Raw genomic sequence first — 22575 nt, 5'->3', positions numbered from 1 at the left:
GAGCCCACTGCTTGCTCATCAGAGGACCCGAAGAGTTGGGGTCCGGCATGGCATTGCTCACCCGTCACCCCTCACTGTCCCACGTGGAGGGCCTAACGGTTAGGCCCTAACCCATGGTAGTGAGGTGTGAGTAGCAGGCTAGAGAAAAATTACTTCAAATCAACAAGTTGGAATAGCAGGTATATTCACTTCTGTGGCTACTGTGACAAATTACCGAAACCTTGATCATTTAAAGCAAGAGGAAGTTATTCTCTCACAGTTCTGGGGGCTAGAACTCCAAAATCAAGGTGTAAATAGGACCACGTTCCTTCCTCCTTCTGGCCTCTTCCAGCTTCTGGTTGTTGCCGGCAACCCTTGGCCTCCGTGGCTGTGGCAGCATCACTCCAACTTCTGCCTCCACCTTCTCTGTGTATCTCCTTTGTGTCTTCAAATCTCTCCTTACAAGGACGCCAGTCATTGGATTCAGGGCCCATCCTAACCCAGCACAGTCTCATTTTAGGTCAACAACATCTGTAAAGACTTCGTTTTTAGGCGAAGTCACATTCACAGGCACTGCGGGTTCGACTTAATATCTTTTGGGGAGCACAATTTATCCCACAACATCAGGTGACCGTTTAGTAAGCACCTTAATACTAGAAAAGGGCCATGGGAAAAGGGAAAGCCAAGAAATGTATTTATAAAAATTTAATAACTCAAGATTAAAGGAGAAAAACCATACAATCACATCCCTAGACATAGGATAAAATTCAACATACTTGTAATATTAAAAATCCACTTACAAACAAGGAAGAGAAGGGAATTCCCTAGTTGTTAATGGTGGCATTGGAGCAAAGTCTTGAAGGAGGCATGGAAGGAAGCCCAAGGAGACCCAAGCCAAGAGTCCCAGCAGAGAAGACCTGTGCAAAGGCCCCGGGGCATTTGAGGGACAACAGTTTGGGCAGTGGGACTAAAGCAGAGAAACCAAAGAGGAGAGGAGGTTAGAGGAGAATGGGTTTGGGGGCAGAGAATGTAGGAGTTTGTGGGCTGTTGTAATAACTTTGTGTTAGGGTTTGGCTGCTGACACGAGCCTTGAAAGAATTCAGAACTAAAAGAAGAGGTAGACGCAGAGAGAACGTTTATTTTACTTTCCTCGAAGGGAAAGGGCTGGTGCATTGCTAATCCTTACAAGGGCAGGAAATAAACAGTAGCTCCACCTGTTAAAGCTGTTGCTAGGTGACAAAGAAGAGAGGGGACTTGGGGCCTGACATGGAGCAGACATCGGGAGGGTTGTCTTTGAAAAGTTTGTTTGTTTTTTTTAATGTAAATACATTTTTATTTATTTCAGAGAAGAAGGGAGAGGGAGAGAGAGATATAGAAATATCACCAATGAGAGAGAATCATTGATCAGCTGCCACCTATACGCCCCATACTGAGGGGTAGAGCCCAAAACCCAGGCATGTGCCCTGATCCACCCGGGAATTGAACCATGACCTCCTGGTTCACTGAGCCACACCAGCCAGGCTTGTTTTTTTGTTTGTTTGTTTTGTTTTGTTTTTTTAGAGATAGACCAGGCAGATGTCTAGGGAGGTGTCTTATCAGTATTTTCCCCAAGCCTGTAAAACATGTTTAGAGCAAAAGTTATGAAGTTTAAAAGAGGCTTGCTTAAAGAGGAGGGGGAAAGGGAACTTTCTACTAATAATCCCGAGTTGTAAAAACAGCAGGGAGGAGGGGTATATATGAAGGAACGTAGTCTTCAGAGTAAATTGCCTTGAACAGAGCGTCTGTTTGAATCAGAGGAGCTCACAGTCTTGGGGTTTAATTGCCAGGTGCTTCTCATAAATCATGGAAGTCCACATCAAATAAGAGGAAATGCCTTTTTTTCCATCCTTACACTTCGCTTGTACTCTCAATGTGGTGGGATGCCATCCCACAGTGGTCATCAGAAGAGTGACAGAATCTGACTGGTATATATTTTTTTATCCTCACAGAGAATATGTTTCCATTGGCTTTAGAGAAAGAGGAAGGGAGAGAGAGCAAGAGAGAAACATTGAAGTGAGAGAGAAACATCAATTGGCTGCCTCCCGTATGTGCCCTGACTAGGAATTGAACCTGCAACCTCTTGGTGTATAGGATGGTGCCCCAACTGACTGAGCCACCCGGCCAGGGCATGACTGATATTTTCAAAGTATTACTTGTCCTGTGAACTTGAAAATAGAGTGCTGGGGCAGAAGTAGATGCAAAGAGCTCAGTTAGGCTCTTTCGGTCCTCTCAGTGAGATGCCAGGAGAGGAGGCGAGGAGGGTCTGACTCCCGAGATCCTGCAAAGGCGGAGCCCACAGCTTTGGAGTCAATCAAGAGTCAAACAGCAGGAAGGGTGGCAGAGGACAGGTGTGGGGAGAGGAGCAGGAGCACAGTTTGGGACGTAACACAGTTGTGGTGTAGATACCCAGGGGTGAGGTTAAGCATGGAGTGGACACAGGGGTTTGAAGAGTATGGGAGAGGGCAGGCTGGAGACACACATTTCTGGATTGGTGCATCTATAACTAGTTTGACCAAGAAGCCTGGATGGGATCGCTCCAGTATTTCAATACTTTGAAAATATCAGACATGCCCTGGCCAGGTGGCTTAATGGGTTGTTTGCACCATCCTGTGCAGCAAAAGACTGAGGGTTGGATTCCCAGTGAGGTCACATGCCTAGGTGGAGGGGGTTCAATCCTAGGTCAGGGCTCATACGGGAGGCAGCTCTGGAGCTCTCCAGACATTACGAAGTCATTACTATAAAAAATAAAAATAAAAATAAGGAGTGTTAACCTTCAGAGCAGGGAGGCGGTTTTGAGAAAGAACTTGTAGTTTGTGGAGAAGATTATGGATTGGTCGTAATAGTCTAGTTCTTGAGCTGGATGGTAATTCTATGGCTGTTTGACTTATATTGATTCATTATGCTCATGTTTGTATTTTATGCACTTTTTGTATATAGCTCATAACTTTAAAATTTTTGAGATAGATATCTGCCAAATAAGTAAAACCCAGGAGAATGAGATGGAATGGCCAGAACCACAAGGAATTTGTGTTGAACCAAAGGAATTGCTTTTTAAAAATTATTTGTTTGTTACCATTTATTATTTTTTTTCTTCAGCTCAAGAACACCCATGACCCTTTAAGAAAAAAATTATTCCAATTTTCCAGGTAGAAGCTGGTGGAGAGAGGGGCTACGTTCAAAGACAAATGCTGCATTGGCTCCAGCATCCCGAATGTGGTCTCCTAGCAACACAGGAAGCTGGTCACCAGGGATGCGCCTCTAACTACACTGATTTCCTGTTCCTCTCTTCATAATCACACCTAATAACAACGGAGCACCTCCCCCTTTTAGAGTACATGCACATTTCGTTTCTTTAACCTTCCCAACAGCTCTGTGAGGGAGGTGGGACGATGCCACTTTTACAGCTGGGAGGGGACTTTGTTATCTAATTCAACCTCTTGTTTCCTGAGGAGGAAAACTGGGACTGGAACCCAAGTTGCCAGGCATTCCTGGAGCTTTCTGTTACGCCCAGACTTCGTGATCCCCAAGGACTACCAGGGAGCCGAGTCTGATGCAATAAACAAAAGAGCCTTTTCCATGCTAGCATGGGCTCTGTCCCACTCACACTGGCAGCATGGGGGGAGAGAGAGCGAATTTCGCCCAGTCCAGGGGTTTTACTCCAGTCGGTGGTGATGTCACTGCCTCGGCTAACCCTGATTGGTTGGGTGAGGGTTAGGGTTCAATTAAAGAATGGAGGATAACTCTGCCCTGCCCCACAGTGGAGTCAGGAGCCCACCCCGCCCTGCCCTCTCACTTTCCACTCGGTCCGCCCAGCTGGAGGAAGTGGCTGTACTTGCACCTGGCAAGTTGTCAGCTCCAGAGAATGAGCATAAAAGGAAAAAAGATCTTAGTTTTATTATTTATTATTATAATAAAATAAGTTTTATTATCTCAGTTTGATCTCATGGACACCCAGAAGGGTCTTGGTAACCTTCCCAAGCTGCACCTGGGGTCGAGGTCCCAACCTTTAATTGTCCTTTGCTAGGCACCCGGGGCTTTCCGCCCCGGTGACCTGCTGTCCCTGGCCCATCCTCCTTGCTCTGCTCATGTCTGTCTGCCTGCCTACCACAGCACCTCACTCCCAGGTGACCTTTCCTCCCCTAGCATATCGCTGGTCATGCGTTTTGAACCCCCTGACCTTTCCTCTCTAGGGGAACATTAGGCTTCAGTTGTATTTCAGCTCCAGGCCCAGAAAAGCAGCAAAACCAGGCAAGTGACCCCATGGCAGCACACCTGAGCCTTTTCCTCTCCGCTCCTCCTCCCCTGTCCCCAGGCATGTCACCTTTACCTTCCTCACTTCAAGCTCCAGGGGCCCTTCCTTTACATCTACATCTTGTTTCCTAAGCCCATTTCTTCTACAAATTACTTCTACCTCCGTGATTTTATAAATAAACTAGAGGCCCAGTGCACGAAATTCATGCATGGGGTTGGTGGGGAGGTGTCCCCTCAGCCCAGCCTGCACTCTCTCCAATTCGGGACCCCTCAGGGGATGTCCAACTGCTGGTTTAAGCTGGGTCCTGGGGAATCGGGCCTAAACTGGCAGTTGGACATCCCTCTCACAATTTGGGACCAATGGCTCCTAACTGCTCACCTGCCTGCCTGCCTGGTTGCCCCTAACTGCCCCCACCCCTTGCTGGCCTGGTCACCCCCAACTGCCCTCCCTGCTGGCCTCGCTGCCCCCAATCCTACCCCCCACCCCCCAGCCTGGTCACTTCTAACTGCTTCCCCTGCAAGCCTGGTCCCCTCATACTGTCCCCCTGGTGGCCTGGTTGCCCCCAACTGCCCCCCCCCCCCCCCCCCCGCCAGCCTGGTCGCCCCACTCAGCCTGCCGCTCAGTCGTTTGATTGTCCCTCACTAACCCCCCTGCTGGCCTCGTCTCCCCACATAGCCTGTTTGGTTGTTCGTTTGGTTGTTTCAGATGCGATGGCCACTTAGGCTTTTTTATATATAGATGTTCTCTTATCATTTGAGCCTTGGCTCTGAATTCTTTCCTAGCCAGAACTGAAGAACTGGGATTGCTAAACCCAGGTCCTGTCTGACCTCAGAGGTTTAACACTCAGTGCTGTCCCACTGCGTACAACAGAGGGTGGGATAGAGAGGAGAACCCATGGTCCCAGCATGGCCAGCACCAAGCTGTGGCTGCGAGGCCTGGGAAGGAAACGCCACTTGTGTGCTTGTCTTTGTCAACTTGTTTCCAGCACTGCGGTTCTTGGATTCCCCTAGATGAAAATCAAGAGGACACTCCAGAGAAATTTGCAGACAGACTATTAACCTTATGCTTGAGCACAAGGGAGGCAGCACAGGTGGAAGTCCTCTGAACTGGCTGGAGGTCAGCTCTGCTTGACTGCTTTTATAAGTGGGAGCAAAAAGGTGGGCTTGTGAAGCATTCAGGGATAGCATCTTCTATGTCAGGGTTCCTCCTTCTGTAGGTTGCTTGGCAACTATCTCTGCACCAGTGCAGAAGGGGTGCGGGGGGAGACGGTGGTGTTGCGCATGCCATCATCCCAGGAATGACATATAGCATCCAAACCTTGATCAACAGCACTTGGAGAACAGTGGTTTCAACATCTTCTACCCTCTTGGTCTTAACGTGGATTCCTGGCTACCCCGTATTTTTCCATTCTCGGGTCCCAGTGAAACCAGACAATGGATGGGTCAGGGCTGTGCCTGTCACTACTGGAGCCAACTCCGCAGAGAAAGAGGTTGAACTGAATATGAGTGTTTTTATTTTCCAACACTGCTGGCAGTATGGGAGGGCAGCAGCTCAAAAATCTGCTCTCCCCTAACACCCATAAGCCAGCGGCTAATATTAGGTAGAAGGACAAAGATTACATGGCAAAAGGAATATGAATGGATATAATGTTTGCAGATTACAGGCTACATGGCCTAGGGCAGTGGTCGGCAAACTGCGGCTCTTGAGCCAAATGTGGCTCTTTGGCCCCTTGAGTGTTCTAATGACACTTCTTCAAAATAGACTCACCCAGGCCGAAAACTGACTTCTGCGCATGGGCCATGAGGTTTCAATCGCACTGTACATACGTGCCCGCACGTGGTATTTTGTGGAAGAGTCACACTCAAGGGGCCAAAGAGCCGCATGTGGCTCTCGAGCAGTGGTTTGCCAACCATTAGCCTAAGGATCTGCAAAGAATGAGCACCCCAGGACTCCATTGTTTTGGCAACAGGTTATTAATCTTTCAGTGACCATAGGCCATTCTCAGGTAAGGAGAATGCTCGGCCTTTGGAGGTAAGCTCCTAGGTCCCAGGGGCAACAACTCCCAGCAGGTCAGAATGCACTTTCTTTTATCAGAACAAAACAATCGCAGCTAACAGAGCATGCTTAATATTTCTTATAACTACAACAACCCCCCACTGTTCTATTTTTTCTCTCCCGCCCCTAACACAAACAAAACACCACAGAGAAAAAAAACACCACAGACTGCCAAAAACGGTTTGGCTCAGTGGATAGAGTGTCAGCCTGCGGACTGAAGGGTCCTGGGTTCAATTCCTGTCAAGGGCATGTGCCTTGGTTGCAGGCACGTCCCCAGTGGGTGCAAGAGGCAGCTGATTGATGATTCTCTCTCATCAATGTTTCTAACTCTCTATCCCTCTCTCTTCTTCTCTGTAAATAATCAATAAAAAATATTTAAAACACACACACACACACACACACACACACACACACACACACTACAGACTGGGGGCTTAACCAACAGGCATTTATTTCTCACAGTTCCAGAGGCTGGAGGTCCAAGATCAAGGTGCCTGGTGAGGACCTGCTTCCCAGCTTGCAGACGGCAGCCTGGTTGCTATGTGCACATGTGATGGGAGGAGAGAGAAGGGTTTGGTCTCTCTTCCTCTTATAAAGCCACACATCCCATCCTGAGGGCCCCACCCTCATGACCTCCTCTCACCCTTATCACCTACCTCCCAAAGGCCATGTCCAGATCCCTCATGCTGGGGGCTTAGGGCTTCTGCACAAGAATTTAGGGGTTGTGCACAAAAAGGGGCCACATGCTAACCTGACAAGCTCCGGGAAAGCCTCATGGCGGCCTTGCAAACTCAGGATGGTCTGAAATTACAACTTTAACTGAAAGAAGTTTTTGGTGGGTAGTCGTGTCCTAGGCATCTTCCCAACAGAGGTTAATCTTTGCCTTCACTGAGCCTATTGTCTTTTGGCATCTACGATAACATATTGTTGGAATGTCAAAGTCAGTGTCCTTTTTCCAGGCCCCGCTCCGCGGAGACCATACATCCCCTCATTGTCGTTGAGTGAACTGTTGACTGTTAAGTATCCTGCACCCACCGAAGTAAAAGAAGTATGTGTCTCTCATTTCACTTTTCACCCAATGCAAGAGGTTTCCCTGCTCTGCTTTCGTCACCTCCCTGATCTATCACCAGTGGATTTCATGTAACCCACTTTCCTTTTTATTATAATGTATAAAGCAAGGTGAAGGCTGCCATTCTCTAAAGCGTTGTCTCAATCCATTGAGATTCTCCAATTGTCCACAGTTTGCCTCAAATAAACTCACACACATTCTTCACAGGTTTGAATGTTTCTTATCTTAAAAGGGGACACAATTCAGTCCTAGCAGCAGGTCCTGCCATTTTGGTGACTAGCCCTATGGGGGTTTGGGGACCTTTTTCTTTTCTTTTTTCTTTTTTTTTTTTAAAAAAAAATATATATTTTATTGATTTTTTACAGAGAGAAAGAGAGAGGGATAGAGTGTTAGAAACACTGATAGAGAATCATCGATCAGCTGCCTCTTGCACACCCCCTTCTGGGAATGTGCCTGCAACCAAGGTACATGCCCTTGACCGGAATCGAATCTGGGACCTTTCAGTCCGCAGGTCGATGCTCTATCCACTGAGCCAAACTGGTTTCGGTGTGGGGTTTTTTTTCTGAACCTTGCGTCCTCTGAACCTCTTATCTTCTCCAGATATTTACAATAATGGGGGTGCCCTGTGGGCTTGTCCTGGGCCTGCTCCCCCATGGGGGGCTGGCAAGCAGGGCAAGATTTGCACCTCCCCTCTGGTGCTGAACTGGGCCCGGGCATTCAGAAGCCTCGTAAATGCCAGCGGCTGGAATGAACAGCCAGGCCGTGTCCTCAGCCAACCCTGAGTGACCTGGGCAGCCGCCCAGATGCTTTCTGGGAGTCAGCACGGCTTTGCTGGGCCGAGGCCTGGAGCGAGGGCCTGCCAGGTGCCAGCGCATCGCGCTACAGAAAAGCTTCCTTTTATCCGCACCCCTGCCCCTCCCTGTTTTAGCTGCGTCTCTGAGACAAGGTGGTCAGAGCTGGCAGAAGCCAGGTGTCTGGAAATGAGATTTGGACCCGTTTTTGCTGGGGTTTTTTTTTTTTATTATTTTTTTTATTTTTTACTCCTCCCCGCTGCACCCCTAAATCGCTGTGTGAAGTGAGTCTCCTGAGCAGGCGCTTTCCTGGTGGAGGGGCAAATGGGAAGTGAGGGAGCAGAAAATTACACTGTGGGCAAAGCTCGCCTTCAGAACCTGCCCCGTGCTTCATGCCTTTGCCAAGTTTCCAGGGTCCGTTCTATGCCAGCGTGACCCACCTGTTCCCAGGTGTCCCAGGCGCCGCCCTGGGCAAGGATGAGCTGGTGTTCCAGGCCTGGGTCTTTCTCTGGCCACTCCAGGCCCAGCGTGGGGAAGGCTGGCTCTTCTCTCCTGCCTGTCTAGTCCCTTTTCTCCACTCCCCCCCCCATCCCTCAGGTCTCTGCTCCCCGCTTGTAGCCAGGCATTTTGAACTGAGTCTCACATGGCTTTGTATTGCTATTTAATTTCTATGTTATCTTCTCCCCCAAATCGCAATGTAAACCCTTTGGGCACTGCATTAAGTTTTATTTGTTCCTAGTACACACACACACACACACACACACACACACACACATACACACACACCACATACACGCACACACACACAAAGGTATGATACTTTAGGACGGTGCTTCGTGAAAATTGTTCAGAAAATAAGAAGACAAGCCACACACTGGGAGAAAATCTTTGTAAAGGACTGTGTCCAAAATATACAAATAATAATAATAATAATAATAACCCTCAAAACTCAACAATAAGAAAACAAACAACCTCCCTCTCTCTCTCTCGCTCTAAAATTAATGTAAAACATTTGTAAAATGCAGAAAATATCTGAAGAGATACCTCACCAAAAAAGATAAGCAGCCCTCAGATTGGCTCAGTGGATAGAGCATCGGCCTGTGGACTGAAGGATACCAGGTTCGATTCTCATCAAGGGCATGTACCTTGGTTGTGGGCACATCCCCAGTAGGGGGTGTACAGGAGGCAGCTGATCAATGTTTTTCTCTCATCGATGTTTCTAACTCTCTGTAAAAAATCAATAAAATATAGTTTTTTTAATAAAAGGTAAGCAGGTGACAAGCAAGAACATGAAAAGATGCTCCACATCATGCATGATCCGGGGAAAGCACATTAAAACAGCAGTGACACGGAATATATACCTATTGGAATGGCAAAGCCTAGAACCCTGACAACACCAAGTGCTGGCGAGGATGCGGACAACGGGGCTCCCCTTCATTGCTGGTGGGAAGGCAGAACGCTACAGCCACTTTGGAAGATAGCTTGGCAGATTCTTAATAAACTAACTCTTCTTGAATCCCAAAACTGCATTATGTGACTTTTTTCTCATTGTTTTGTTAATCCTCACCTGAGGATATTTTTTTCCATTGATTATATATATATATATATATATATATATATATATATATATATATATATAGAGAGAGAGAGAGAGAGAGAGAGAGAGACATTGATTGGTTGCCTCCCACACATGTCCTGACTGGGGTGGGGTTTGAGCCTGCAGCCCAAGTACATGCCCTTGACCAGGAATCAAACTGGAGACCCTTCAGTGCACCAGCTGATGCGATAACCACCGAATTATACCATTCGGTGCGCTAATTGTTTTTATTGTGGTAAAATACATATAACATAAAATGTACCCTCTTAACTATTTTTTAAAATATATTTTATTGATTTTTTACAGAGAGGAAGGGAGAGGAATAGAGAGTTAGAAACATCGATGAGAGAGAATCATCGATCAGCTGCCTCTTGCACACCCCCTACTGGGGATGTGCCCTTGACCAGAATGGAACCTAGGAGCTTTCAGTCCGCAGGCCAACGCTCTATCCATTGAGCCAAACCGGTTTCAGCCCCTCTTAACGATTTTACAGTTCAGTGTCATTAGATATATTTATGACATTGTGCAATAATCTCATTACTCCAGCTCCTTCATCTTGTAAAACTGAAGCTCTGTTCTCATTAAACAATAACACCCTCGCCCCCATCTGCTAGCCCCTGACAACTTCCATTCTATTTTGTCTCTATGAATTTGATTAAGTGAATCATATAGTGTTCGTCTTCTTGTGGCTAGCTTATTTCAGCATAGTAGCCTTGTTTCATCCATGTTGTAGCATTGTTCAGCATTTCCTTTCCTTTTTAAGGCTGTGTAATATTCCACTGTGCGTATATACCATTTAAACTGAACATACGCTCACTACATAACCCAACAATCACACAATCTGGTATTTAGCCAAATGGGTTGAAAATTTATGTTCACACAAAGACCTGCACACAGATATTTATAGCAGCTTTATCCATGACAGCCAAAACTTGGAAGCTACCAAGATATTCTTTAGCGGGTGAATGGGTGAGGAAAAGGAAAGAGAGGGGAGAAGCTCCTCCCACAGTGGGCAACAAAGGATGACCGCATCCTAGAAAATAGGTTCCATGAATGAAATGATGCTTTAGAAATACACACTCATATGTGCTTCCTGGAGAAGAGGCAAAGCCATCCTCGCTGCTCCTGGGGGCACATACGTGCGGTGTGAGGCTGTGCGCTCTGAGCAGACGAGGGATGCTCCCAGGGGTTAGACACCTGCATCTGGATCTGGATCTGAATCTGGAACTGCTTACCTGCCTAGGGGCCCTGGCCGGCCAGCCAGCAGCTTTCCGGGTCTCTGGTTCCACGTCTGAACAAGATGCTTGGACAGACAGTATGTTCTCTAAAACCTGCTGGTTTTGTAATTTGGCCCTGAAAACGGCAGACGCACACTGCTGTATGAGACGTGGACCACGAGGGGGCGCTGCCTCCTAGGAGAAAGTGGACTTGTTCCCAACCACTTCCTTAGTATCCTCACTCACTGGAGTGGTCATGACAGAACAGGACAGACAGTCTCACATGCTGAAATGTGTCCTAAGAAAGTAATTCCTGTGGCCCTTGAAGGGGGCGGAGCGGGGAGGGGGGCAGATGGGGGGAAGGGGGTGAAGAGTAGAGGGCAGGAGGGTGCTGCTTCCCTTTCGCTCTGGCTCTCACAGGGCCATGCCCTCGTCCAGGGGGAGTTGGGATTTGAACCCAGATCCCCTGACAGCTCTGGATCCACTGTGTGGTTCTGCCTCCTCAGCAGCACAGGGCCTGGACGATGGGGGATGGCACAGCTGGACCTAAAGACGTGAACATGCGGTCGTGATTTTATCTCCTCTCGAGCAGAGGCCTGCTGCCCTCTGCAATGGGGTCTCCCAGGCCTTGGGTTCAACAACAGCGCACCAATGAACTACCCGAGCTCGTTTCTCTGGGATGGGGGCAGTAAGGCGCAGATGGACATCCTGAAGCCTCCAGTGTGCGGCCACTAAGTACGTGAAGGAGGTGTCAAGCCCCAGCTTGACCACTTACCAGCTTTGTGGCTCTGAGGCATGGCTCTCTGGTCGTAACAATTAGTAGAAACCATATACTAGCTGCTCAATAACGATTACTTTCCCAAGGACAATGGTGATGGTGTAACTTATGCCGGTAAAAAGCTGTAAACAACTTGATGTCTAACCACAGGGGAACGATGCCACGGCAGTTTTAGACCCTGGAACAGTCTAGCACCATTAAAAAGCAGACTGAAAACTGCATACAAAATAAAATAGTTAAGAATGTTAAACGCTGAGCACAAAAACTACTTTGGTTTTAAAGAAAGATATCCTGAAGGTGTTCGTTTGTGGGTGAAAGGACACCGGGGTGACAGGCTGCTCCAGGTTCCCTCCCACATTTTTTGAATGTTCCACCAGGAGTTTGCTTTGTTCGGAATGAGACAAAACATAATTTACAAGGTTAGTTCCCTTTCATTTTATGCCTTTTTGGTTAACATTTTAGCAGGAGAGATAGGACTGGAAGTGGAGGGATCAGAGAAGTGGGTGAGGGGAGAGGAAAGAGCTCAGTTCCACTGGCTTTTATTGAACATTTGCCACGTGTAGACTCTGTGGAAGGTACTGACTGGCAGCTGAGAAAGGCCTCAAAGAATTAGGCATTGCTGGGCAGACAAGGCAAGAAAAAGCATGGCATGTGCAAAGGCCCTGGGGTATGAAACAGCAGGCTTGGGGAACAGCCAGGAGGGCCTATTAGGGAGAGGAGAGGATGTGGCTGGGGATGAGCAGGTTGGGAAGGGGATGTCAGAGGAACTAAAGGGTTCCGACTACATTCTGTGGGTCCTGGAGATACTGTGGTTCCTTTTTTTTTTTTTTTTTTTTTTTCAGTTGAAATTTTATTGAGATAATTGTAGATGCACATGCAGTTCTAAGACACAATACAGAGCAACCCTCGTATACTTTGCCCATTTCTCTCCGGTGGTGACATTATAAAATTGACATGGGTGCAATCCACTGATCTTCCTCGGATTTCCCCAGCTTTGCCTGTAATGCACATGTGTGTGCATTAGGTTCTATATCACTTTAAATAAGTTCTTATATCCACCACCACTGACAAGGTATTGAACAGTTCCAACCACAGAAACTTTTAAAAAAATATATATTTTATTGATTTTTTTACAGAGAGGAAGGGAGAGAGATAGAGAGGTAGAAACATCGATGAGAGAGAAACACCGATCAGCTGCCTCCCACACACCCCCCACTGGGGATGTGCCTACAACCAAGGCACATGCCCCGACCCAGAGTAGAACCCTCAGTCCGCAGGCCGGTGCTCCATCCACTGAGCCAAACCGGTTTCGACTAAACTTTTATAATCAATCACACTGGCTCCCTCCTACTTCCACTGCCCACTAGACCAGGGTACGGAGGAGGGGCCTGAGAGGTCAGGCCGAGGTCACAGTGGTTGGGGTGGGTCGTGCGTTAGGGCGCCACGTTTGGGGCGTGCTAGGCTGGCTGTGGCCATGGCATGTCCAGAAGGCCGAGGGGATGCCAGTGGGTTTACAGATCTAAGCTGTGGGGAGACGCTGGAGCTGAGGCTGTGGTGGAGATCACCACCTGTCACCTCCTGTGCCCTAGGTGAGCTGGGGAGGGAGGGCGCGAGGGGAGGGCTGAGGAGGGAGCCGGGAGGATACAGGCAGCGTCTGTGGTGAGTCCACGCTGGGTTCCCTCTGCACCCAGGCTCACAGCCTGGCGCCTTGCTTTAAAGCTATCTGCTCCCCCAAACAACCTCCACCTCTAGGGCTGCGACTGGGACCTCATTGGTCACTGTGGGCGGGTGTGGAGCCAGAAGCCGGTACTGTTCCCCCCTGCCCCGAGTCACACCCTGGGGCGGAGCGGGGGAGGAGGTCTCAGAATCCAGTCCCTCTCCCTCTTCTTCTCCGGCCTCCTTGAGCCCAGGGGAAGCGGTGGCCAGCGTCCTGAGCTCCGCTAGGGTGGGGCGGGGTGGTGGTGGTGGTGGGAAAAGGGCTGAACCAGTGGCCACCAGCCATGCCCAGCAGCTGGAGCCAGAAAGCCAGCAACCTCTGTCCCAGGGGCCGCTGCACGCCTCCCAGCTCAGAGGGGCCGCTGCGGGCGCTGCGGGTCAGGGCAGTGCCTGTGCTGGAGGCGGGGAGGGCGCCCTGCCAGGCTCCCCGCCCTCCCGCCGCTCTGGCTGCGCCGTCCAGGCTCGCTGTACCTCTCCTCATTCGGGTGGATGCTCCTTCCCTGACTGGTCTCTCCTGGCCCCACTGAGGTCTAAATAGACAACGATCACAAAGCTATCTGCTTCAGGTCTGCTGAAGCTTGGCCCTTGTTTAAGAAGCCCTGGGATTCTGCACAGAGGGCTCCCCTCGACCCCCACCCACCACCTCCTCTCTGCTCCTAGTGTGAGGCGCAAAGCCGGGCCGGAATGTCCTCTGCACAATGTACACCCGCTTAGCTGGGTCCAAGTCAGTCTCCCGAGTGCAGGGTTGTTAATCCTGGCCCTGCCTAGCAGGGGGGAGGGGAAGGGGAGATAGAGAGGAAAGAGGAGGAACGGATCGTAGAGGTCACCGGGTCCGAAACCTTGCATTCCCAAAGGAGAGAGCGGATCCTGGGGGAGAGAGGTCTGTGGGGGGCCAGAGAGGCGGTCTGCTGGAAGAAGGGGGCTGCTTGTGGCCCGCTGGGATCTGCTTTCCCGCTGAGGAGACAGCAGGAGAGACGGATGCAAGTTCCTGAACCTGTGTCCTTGTTTATTGAGCGTCTACTGCGCGCCCGGCGGCGCTGGGCTCTGTGCACCAGGAGCTGGCGGAGCCTCGGACTCTCACGCAGGAAGAGAAGGGCGTCCAAGGGTTAAATTCCTGGAGCGCCGAGGAGAGGGGGGGGGGGGGGGGAGCGGAGGAATCTTCCGGAGGAAAACCCCCTCCCAGCCTCCCAGGCTTCCGAAGCCCGGGTGTGAAGGGCCCGGGGCGGCTGCGCCCGGCGCACGGCCCCCTCCGGCCCGGGGTGCCGGCTCTCCAGTTACAACAAAAGCAGCGGGACGGGCCGGCGCGGGGCCGCCCTTGGGAAGGGGTGGGTCCGGGGAGGGGTTTGCAGCTCCAGGCCCCTTAAAAGTCCCGGGAAAGGCGTGAAGGCGCTGCTCCAGCTCGCGGCTCCCAGAGCTTGGAGCTCGCTCTCTCCGGCCGGGAAAGGGGCTCGGCGGCGGCGGCGGCGCGCGCGGGTGCAGACGGGGGTCACGGAGGGAATCGTGGCCCCAACCAAGCCAGGGCGGACCCCCCCTCCTACCAAGTAAGCGAGCTCCCTGCAAACCCCCGGGGAGCGCAGGGGCTCGAGGGAGGGGGAGCGCCCACGCGAGATCTCCAGACTCCACTCCGCGCGGGGCCCGGGGCGGCGGCGCCCACCGTGAAGGCTTCTCGATCAGAGAGGTGCGGGACGTGCTGGCTGACGGGTTCCCCTCTCGGCTGGGACGGACCCGCCCAGCCCCACTCGCTGGAGCCGGGCCGGCGCAGCAGCTGGCGCGCCCGGGGAAGCCGGGCGCTGGGCTCCCAGCTCGCCTGGGGCGCCTACAGCCAGGCAGGGCAGAGCCCACCGGAGCTCAGGGTGCGATCGGTGCCTAGGAGGGTGCGGCGTGGGACCAGGGACACCAGGACAGGGTTCGTTGGTGCCTGGAGTTCTGGCTTGTGGGACCTGGAGGCGCAGGGGATGGGGGCGCGCTGAGCTGGGGCTTTGGGAATGCGGAGCGCACAGGGCTGAGCGGGTGGGGGTGGGGGTGGGGGCCCCTGGGCCTGAGCCTGGGAGCTCCAGCGCCCACTGCCTGGATTTGGGGTTCTCTTCAGCCTTCCAGTTGGGATCATCTGAGCGCCCGAGCGTCCTGAGTCCTGTGGGAAGGGAGGCGCGGTTCGCGCCCCTGGTACTGAGCCTCTCCCGCCATTTGGACAGAGAGACCCTGGAGCGGGAAAGAACCGGCACAAACGAACCCACGGGTCGTGTGAGCAGGATCGCCCCGGGGTAGAGCTAATCCCTGTCCTTCGAGATACTCCTGTGGTCCTCGGTGACTGCAACTTTTACGCAAGCCCTTTGGCCACTGCGCTCCGCCTCCAAACCCCCAAAATCTGGGAGCTCTGGGTGTAGCTGCCCGCCTGGGGCGTCGCTGTATAGTCGCTGTATATCAGCGCCCGGATAGAAATGATGGGAAGAATCGAGCGTGATTGAGATTCTTTTCTCTCTCTCACCCCACCCCCACCCCCCGTAAACATCACCAAATACCAGCGGGGTGGGGCGGGGGAGGAACGGGGTGCAGCCCCTGGCTGGTGGGGGGGGGGGGTTGCTAAACTACTCGTGCTGGAAACCGCAGAGATGTGCGTGAAAGTCAGAAACGTGCCCCAAATTAATTTCGTCGTCTGAAATCTTGGAACTTAGGAGATGAGTCCAGTCGTTTCTTTCTGCAGAAGAGGAAAACTGCTGAAGCCTGAGGCCACTGGCTTAGTCAGTGTCGGACTCGAACTCATATCCCCTGCACCACAGCCCTCCGGTCTGTCCAGAATCCCAAAGCCCACGTGTCACTCTTGGTGGAGTGATTGCGTTTGTTTATGGTGTAGTGTGTCCTTCATGTGCCTGGTCAGTGGCGAGATGAATGACTGACCTACTGGCCACTGCCTTAGCTGAAGTATCACTCTTACTCTCCTGCATCCTTCATCCCTTTGTCCTGGTCCCCTTCCTGGTCCCTGGTATCTGTCCCTGGAATGACCATCAAACCCATGGCAAGATGCACCCATGTACCTGTGGATACTTCAGGATTGAGCCTCAGTGGTGTGTGTGTGTGTGTGTGTGTGTGTGTGTGTGTGTGTGTGAGAGAGAGAGAGAGAGAGAGAAAGAGAGAGAGAGAGAGAGAAAGAGAGAGAGAGAGAGAGAGCGACTTTGTGTTAAAAAGTGACTTGGTCTAAGGCAGTGGTCAGCAAACTGCGGCTCTAGAGCCACATGCGGCTCTTTGGCCCCTTGAGTTTTTAGCAAAGGCCAGCTTAGGAGGACCCTCATTAAGTTAATAATAATGTACCTACCTATATAGTTTAAGTTTAAAAAATATGGCTCTCAGAAGGAATTTCAATCGTTGTACTGTTGATATTTGGCTCTGTTGACTAATGAGTTTGCTGACCACTGGTCTAAGGCCCCTTAGCCATTAAGTGGCAGAGCTGAATGAAACTTAGGTCTGAGGACAACGTATGCACTTGGCATTCTGATGCAGGGCAGATAGAAAATTCGATGAAGTCACTTCCCTCTCTCCCCTCACATCTGGGCTCCTTGCCTGGCCCCTTCCCGCCTGGCCCCAAGTCCCTGTCCTCCGACCACTGGATGCCAATGTGGAGAGGCCTTGTGAACTGAACAGATTTTCTGTGCTCTAGAGATGACCCTCAGTGAAGCTCTCGAATGTTCCAGAAAAGTCTGCTTTGTTTATTTAAAAAGTATTTTCCTGAAAAATTCTAAATATGCACCATAGTAGAGAGAAGGCCCTCAGCTTCAACAGTTAATCAACATTTTGCCGCCCTTGCTTTTATCTCTTTTCTCTTTCTTTTTTTACTGAAGTATTTTAAAGCATCTCCCAGACATCCAGTCATTGCATCTCTAAAAATATTAAAAAATCATGATGCCATGATTGTACCTAGGAAAATTAACAATCATTCTTTGGCATCATCGAATCCCCAGTTCATATTCAAAATGTCCCTCCAATTTCCTTTTTACAGTTGACCTGAGGTCTGTTGATTTTTAGAATTTATTCATATTGTATGTTGTTTCTTATTTGAGTCTCACAATGTCCCACTAAAGAGTAAAATGGGTATTTTTTTAGCTTTCTTTTTTTAAAATATATTTTATTGATTTTTTAAAGAGAGGAAAGAGAGAGGGATAGAGAGTTAGAAACATCAATAAGAGAGAAACATCAGCTGCCTCCTGTACACCCTCACTGGGGATGTGCCCGCAACCAAGGTACATGCCCTTGACTGGAATCGAACCTGGGATCTTTCAACCTGACCTTTCAGTCCGCAGGCCGACGCTCTATCTACTGAGCCAAACAGGTTTAGGCTTTTTTAGCTTTTTAAAAAATGTCTTTATTAATTTCAGATAGAAAGGGAGAGGGAGAGAGACATAGAAACATCAATGATGAGAGAGAATCATTGATTAACTGCATCCTGCACACTCCCCACTGGGGATCAATCCCGCAACCTGGGCATATACCCTGACCGGGAGTTGAAACATGACCTCCTGGTTCATAGGTTGATGCTCAACCACTGAGCCACACTGGCAGGGCAGGACTGGTATTTTTTGGTTCGTTTTATAATTGAGTAACCTGACAAACAGATAGGCTGTGCGGATGGCACAGCTGCGGCTGGCGGGCCAGGACCTGCCCCGGCCGCACCCCTGGGCACTGGGCAGGGATGTCAGCTGCTCTCAGAAGCAGGCATTTGGCTCTGGCTTCATCCCGGGCTTATCACTCCTCACCCACCTGCCGTGATAAATCCCTGCGGGAATATTTAGCAATTGGCCATTTGGTGCTGGACACAAACTGGCTGCCAAGTCAGGAAGCCTGGGTTTATTTCCCAGTTTATTGTAAAACTGTACAAAAAGCGACTTGTGTCTGAGGGGCTCAGAGGCGGCCCTCTGAGTTAGGAGCTGGATCATTTCCCCGGCCTCTGGCTCCAGGGTCTGAAAATAGGCGGGATGAGTGAAATGGCTGCAGCTGGAATTCCTGGGACAGACAAAGGCGAAGGCCCGGGAAAGAAAGCTCTTTGCGAACAATCACCCCTCACTGATCATCACCCAGGGACTGACCGGAATCACCTTTCATCGCCTCCTAAATTCTGAGTCAGCACAGAGGCTCCCGGCCACAGTCCTTGGTTTATGGACAACTTTGTTGAACCTGCCTTTGTCTGATGAGGATGTAGGACACCAGAATTCTTACTTTCAGCATTTTCATTCACTTTGAGATGGGGTTGGTAAAGGAATCATTCTTACATTTTATAAATGAGGCTCATGAGTCAGAATTCTCCCTCCTTGGCTGGCTGTAGGAAGATGGAATCTCATTTATTGACTCTTAATTTTTTTAAAATATATTTTTATTGATTTTAGAGAGGGAGAGAGAGAGAGAGAGAGAGAAACATCAATGATGAGAAAGAATCATCGATTGGCTGGCTCTTGCACACCCCCTACTGGGGATGGAGCCCACAACCCAGGCATGTGCCCTTGAATGGAACTGTGCCCAGGACCTCTCAGTCCACAGGCCAAAGCTCTATCCACTGAGCCAAAGCAGCTAGGGCTTGACTCTTAGATTTTCTGCTCTTCTGTTCATTGCCCTGAAATAGACATGGAAAGGGCAGACCTTCCATGAAACAGCCAGTCAGGGATGGACGAATGGTTGCTCCAATCGCCTTATTCAACAGCAGAACTCAAAGGGGCAAAACATCAACCTTAGACCACACATGCTAAGAGAGAATCATTGATTAACTGCATCCTGCACACTCCCCACTGGGGATCAATCCCACAACCTGGGCATATACCCTGACCGGGAGTTGAAACATGACCTCCTGGTTCATAGGTTGATGCTCAACCACATGCTCTGGCAACTACACATGCTCCTCCCTCCGCTAACAGGCTGTCTCCGCGGGGCAGAACTCCTAAGTGGTTCCACACCAGCAGCTTCCTTCCTTTGATCGTTTTGGGAGCGTTGGGAGGTGCAGCGCCCTGCCCTGTGCCTGCCGGGGTCCAGAAGAACAGCTTGCAATTGCTATTGTTCATGGCCCTCGGAGACAGCCCTTCCCGCTCAGTCCGCAGGGCCTGGTCACACAGGGCCCCCTGCACTCAGGACCTGGGTGGGCCGTGAGGGCTCAGATGGCATGGCGTGGCTGGGTTCTGCGCCGCTCCAGGCCACAGAACCAGCAGGACTGGCGAGTGTGGGCAGAAGAGGCAGAGCCACGCAGGTGTCCACAGAGACATGGCTGCAGCGACGCACTGCCTGTCTTCTAAGTCTGCGGCCGTGTCTGCATTGAAACGAGTCTTCAGACCTTCTCATGCTAGTAATTCCAGTTGTGCTCCTGCTGATGAGCATGGCACCTGGGTGGCAGGGGACACATCTGGCCAGGTGTGCCGGTCAGTCTCTTCCCCCCCTCCCCCCCTCCCCCCCTCCCACCTGCTTCAGAGAAGTCTTTATGCATCAGGACCACCCTTTCAGAATAGCCACCTGTCCGTGGGTGAGAAAGCATGATGGTGACAATGTAGATAAGATTTCTGCCAGAGTTTTTTGTTTCTCCCCCCCCCCCAATATATTTTTATTGATTTCAGAGAGGAAGGGAGAGGGAGAGACAGAAACATCAAGAATGTGAATCATTGATTGGCTGCCTCCTGCACGCCCCCTACTGGGGATCGAGCCCATAACCTGGGCATGTGCCCTTGGCTGGAATCGAATCCAGGACCCTTCAGTTCGCAGGCCCATCCAACAGGCCTAGGGCTCTGCTCAGGGTTTTTGAAAACATTACGCATTTCCCTTGGCAGAGACAATCTACCCCGGCAAATGGTATGTGGCAAGTACAGGTGCAGAGTGAGAACTAACTCAGGGGATAATGAGGACGAGATTAGGACCACCGTTAGTAAGTTCTGGCCCAAGGCTTTTTCATGCCTTCCCTTGGAGTACCTTTAATGTTATGATTTGTGATTTTATATGTCAGTGGTGATTTTTCTTTTTTGTTTTTTCCTTGTCAAAATCTCTGTTAGACAAGCAGGCACACAGGCCACGTGGCTGTCCCATGGCAGCACTCCCACGTTCCCTGATGTGTTGCCAGTGGAATACTAAGTGAATCTTCCGAGGCGATCACGTCGCTTGCTTACAAAGCATGTGTTTTATGAGAAGATAACTTATGTCGATGACTTGTGAACAGCTTAATTTGCTCCGGCAGTTGCTTTATACTGTCCTTCTTGATCTTGGATCCATGAACTTTCCCCACCCCCAGCCTTGTCCTGGGTTCCACGGATGTCCTGGCACAAACTGCACAGCTTTCCAGAGTGCCCACACGATGCAAAGATCTAGAAAGAAAGCTGTTTCCCAATTTATCTTCTCAAAGATATATATATATATATATATATATATATATATATATATGATTTCAGAGAGGAAGGGGGAGGGAGAGAGAGATAGAAACATCAATAATGTGAGAGAATTATTGATCAGCTGCCTCCTGCATGCCCCCCCGCTGGGGATGGAGCCCACAACTTGGCCATGTGCTGTTGACCAGAACCTAACCTGGGACCCCTCAGTCTGTAGGCCGACTCTCTATCCACTGAGCCAAACCAGCTAGGGCTCAACGCTTTTATAAAACCAACACAAATACACATTTGAGGAAAGCACATTTTTTTTAAAAGTAAACTCTTCACCCTTCTTCCCAAGAATAATGGTGGCATACCTGGGTAAGCACCACCAGTCCCAAGCCTTTATCTGGACAGACTTTGTCATCAGGTTAGCTGGAATTGCCCTGGCAGGCCCATTTCCAAGTTGTAAGAATAATCTTTTAAAATACTTTTAAGCTGCCCTGAATTCAGGAGGTCTGTCTGAGAGAGCCTTCTGCTAAGCAAGTTTAGTGCATTTTAATGATCAAGCAGGAAAAACTAGAATTTATACATCAGTGAAACCCTGTTGAGTTAACCATCCTTTTCAATGGCTCCTCATGTTCTTAAATTAATATTCTCCATATGTGTGTGTTTTTTCCTTCTGGAAGCTCTCAAAGCCACGCCCACTTCTCCACCCAACTCCCAACCCCCTACCTCATCTGTTGCAACAACGTCATGATTTACCCCAGTGCCATCCTTTGCCTGGAGAGCTGGCCTCCTTTCCCTCCGTCCTTTTTAATTTTTTTAAATTCTGACCCAAGAATATTTTTCCTATTGATTGCTAGAGAGAGTGGAAGAGACGGAGGAGGGGGAAGAGACAGACAGAAACATTGATTGATTGCCTCCTGAACACACCCCTACACGGGCTGGGGAACCTGCAGCCAAGGTATATGCTCTCCATCAGGAATGAAACTTCTCTGTCTGTGGGCCAATGCTCTAGCCACTGAGCCAAACTGGCCAGGCCTTTCCATCAACCCTAACCCATGAGAAGCCAACCTTTATGTAGTAGCCACAGTGACACTGATAGAACTGGGGTTGGTCAACTTTTTCTCTAAGGGCCAGATAGCAAATATTTTAATGTTATTTTTTTCAAAATACATTTTTATTGATTTCAGAGAGGAGGGGAGAGGGAGAGAGAGATAGAAACATCAATGATAAGAGAGAATCATTGATTGCCTGCCTCCTGCACTGCCTCCCTCCCTTCCTCCCCCCTCCCGATTGGGGATCAAGCCCTCAACCCAGGCATGTGCCCTGACTGGGAATCAAACCATGGCCTCCTAGTTCAGAGGTTGTCGCTCAACCACTGAGTCACGCTGGTCAGGCCAGATAGCAAATATTTTAGATTTCATGGTCCATACAGCCTATGTTGAAACTGGTCAACGCTGCGGTGTTAGTAAGAAAGCAGCCATGGATGACCAGGAAGGAAATGAGCGTGGCTGGGTTCCAATAAAACCTTATTTTCAAAATGTTATTTCCAGATTGGGCCATGGCTGTGGTTCATTGACTCCTGCTCTAGATCACAGTCTACCCATCACCCTCCTGCTTACCTCTCATTGGCTCCGTCTTCATTCCCCAAAGGAAAACACAACATTTCTCTGCAGAACATTCACATGTCCTCACGTCTTCTGCTGGTTTCCAGCCTCATGCCTTCCACGTCCTCTCACTACTCCCACCCGCCCAGC

At 50.1% G+C, this 22575-nt stretch overlaps 1 protein-coding gene and 1 long non-coding RNA gene across 3 annotated transcripts in view; both read left to right on the top strand.

Moving 5' to 3' along the window:
- On the top strand, positions 1–9589 carry LOC311622949. The gene is made up of 3 exons (XR_014795071.1): positions 1–179; positions 7285–7373; positions 9452–9589. It is a non-coding gene; the product is annotated as an uncharacterized lncRNA (long non-coding RNA).
- Positions 9590–14877: 5288 nt separating this feature from the next.
- LOXL2 (lysyl oxidase like 2) overlaps positions 14878–22575 on the top strand; it is a 95071-nt gene continuing 87373 nt past the window's right edge. Inside the window, exon 1 of one of the 2 annotated variants that reach the window (XM_084884447.1) lies at positions 14878–15034. The gene's annotated coding sequence lies outside the window, so the exon portion shown is untranslated. The remainder of the gene's footprint in view (positions 15035–22575) is intronic. The other variant, XM_084884446.1, reaches the window with a different exon arrangement.

This window comes from Pipistrellus hanaki, assembly GCF_964339955.1.
Source record: "Pipistrellus hanaki genome assembly, chromosome: 5".
In the NCBI taxonomy this organism is placed as follows: Eukaryota; Metazoa; Chordata; class Mammalia; order Chiroptera; family Vespertilionidae; genus Pipistrellus; species Pipistrellus hanaki.
This window is presented reverse-complemented; position numbering and strand designations above follow the sequence as displayed.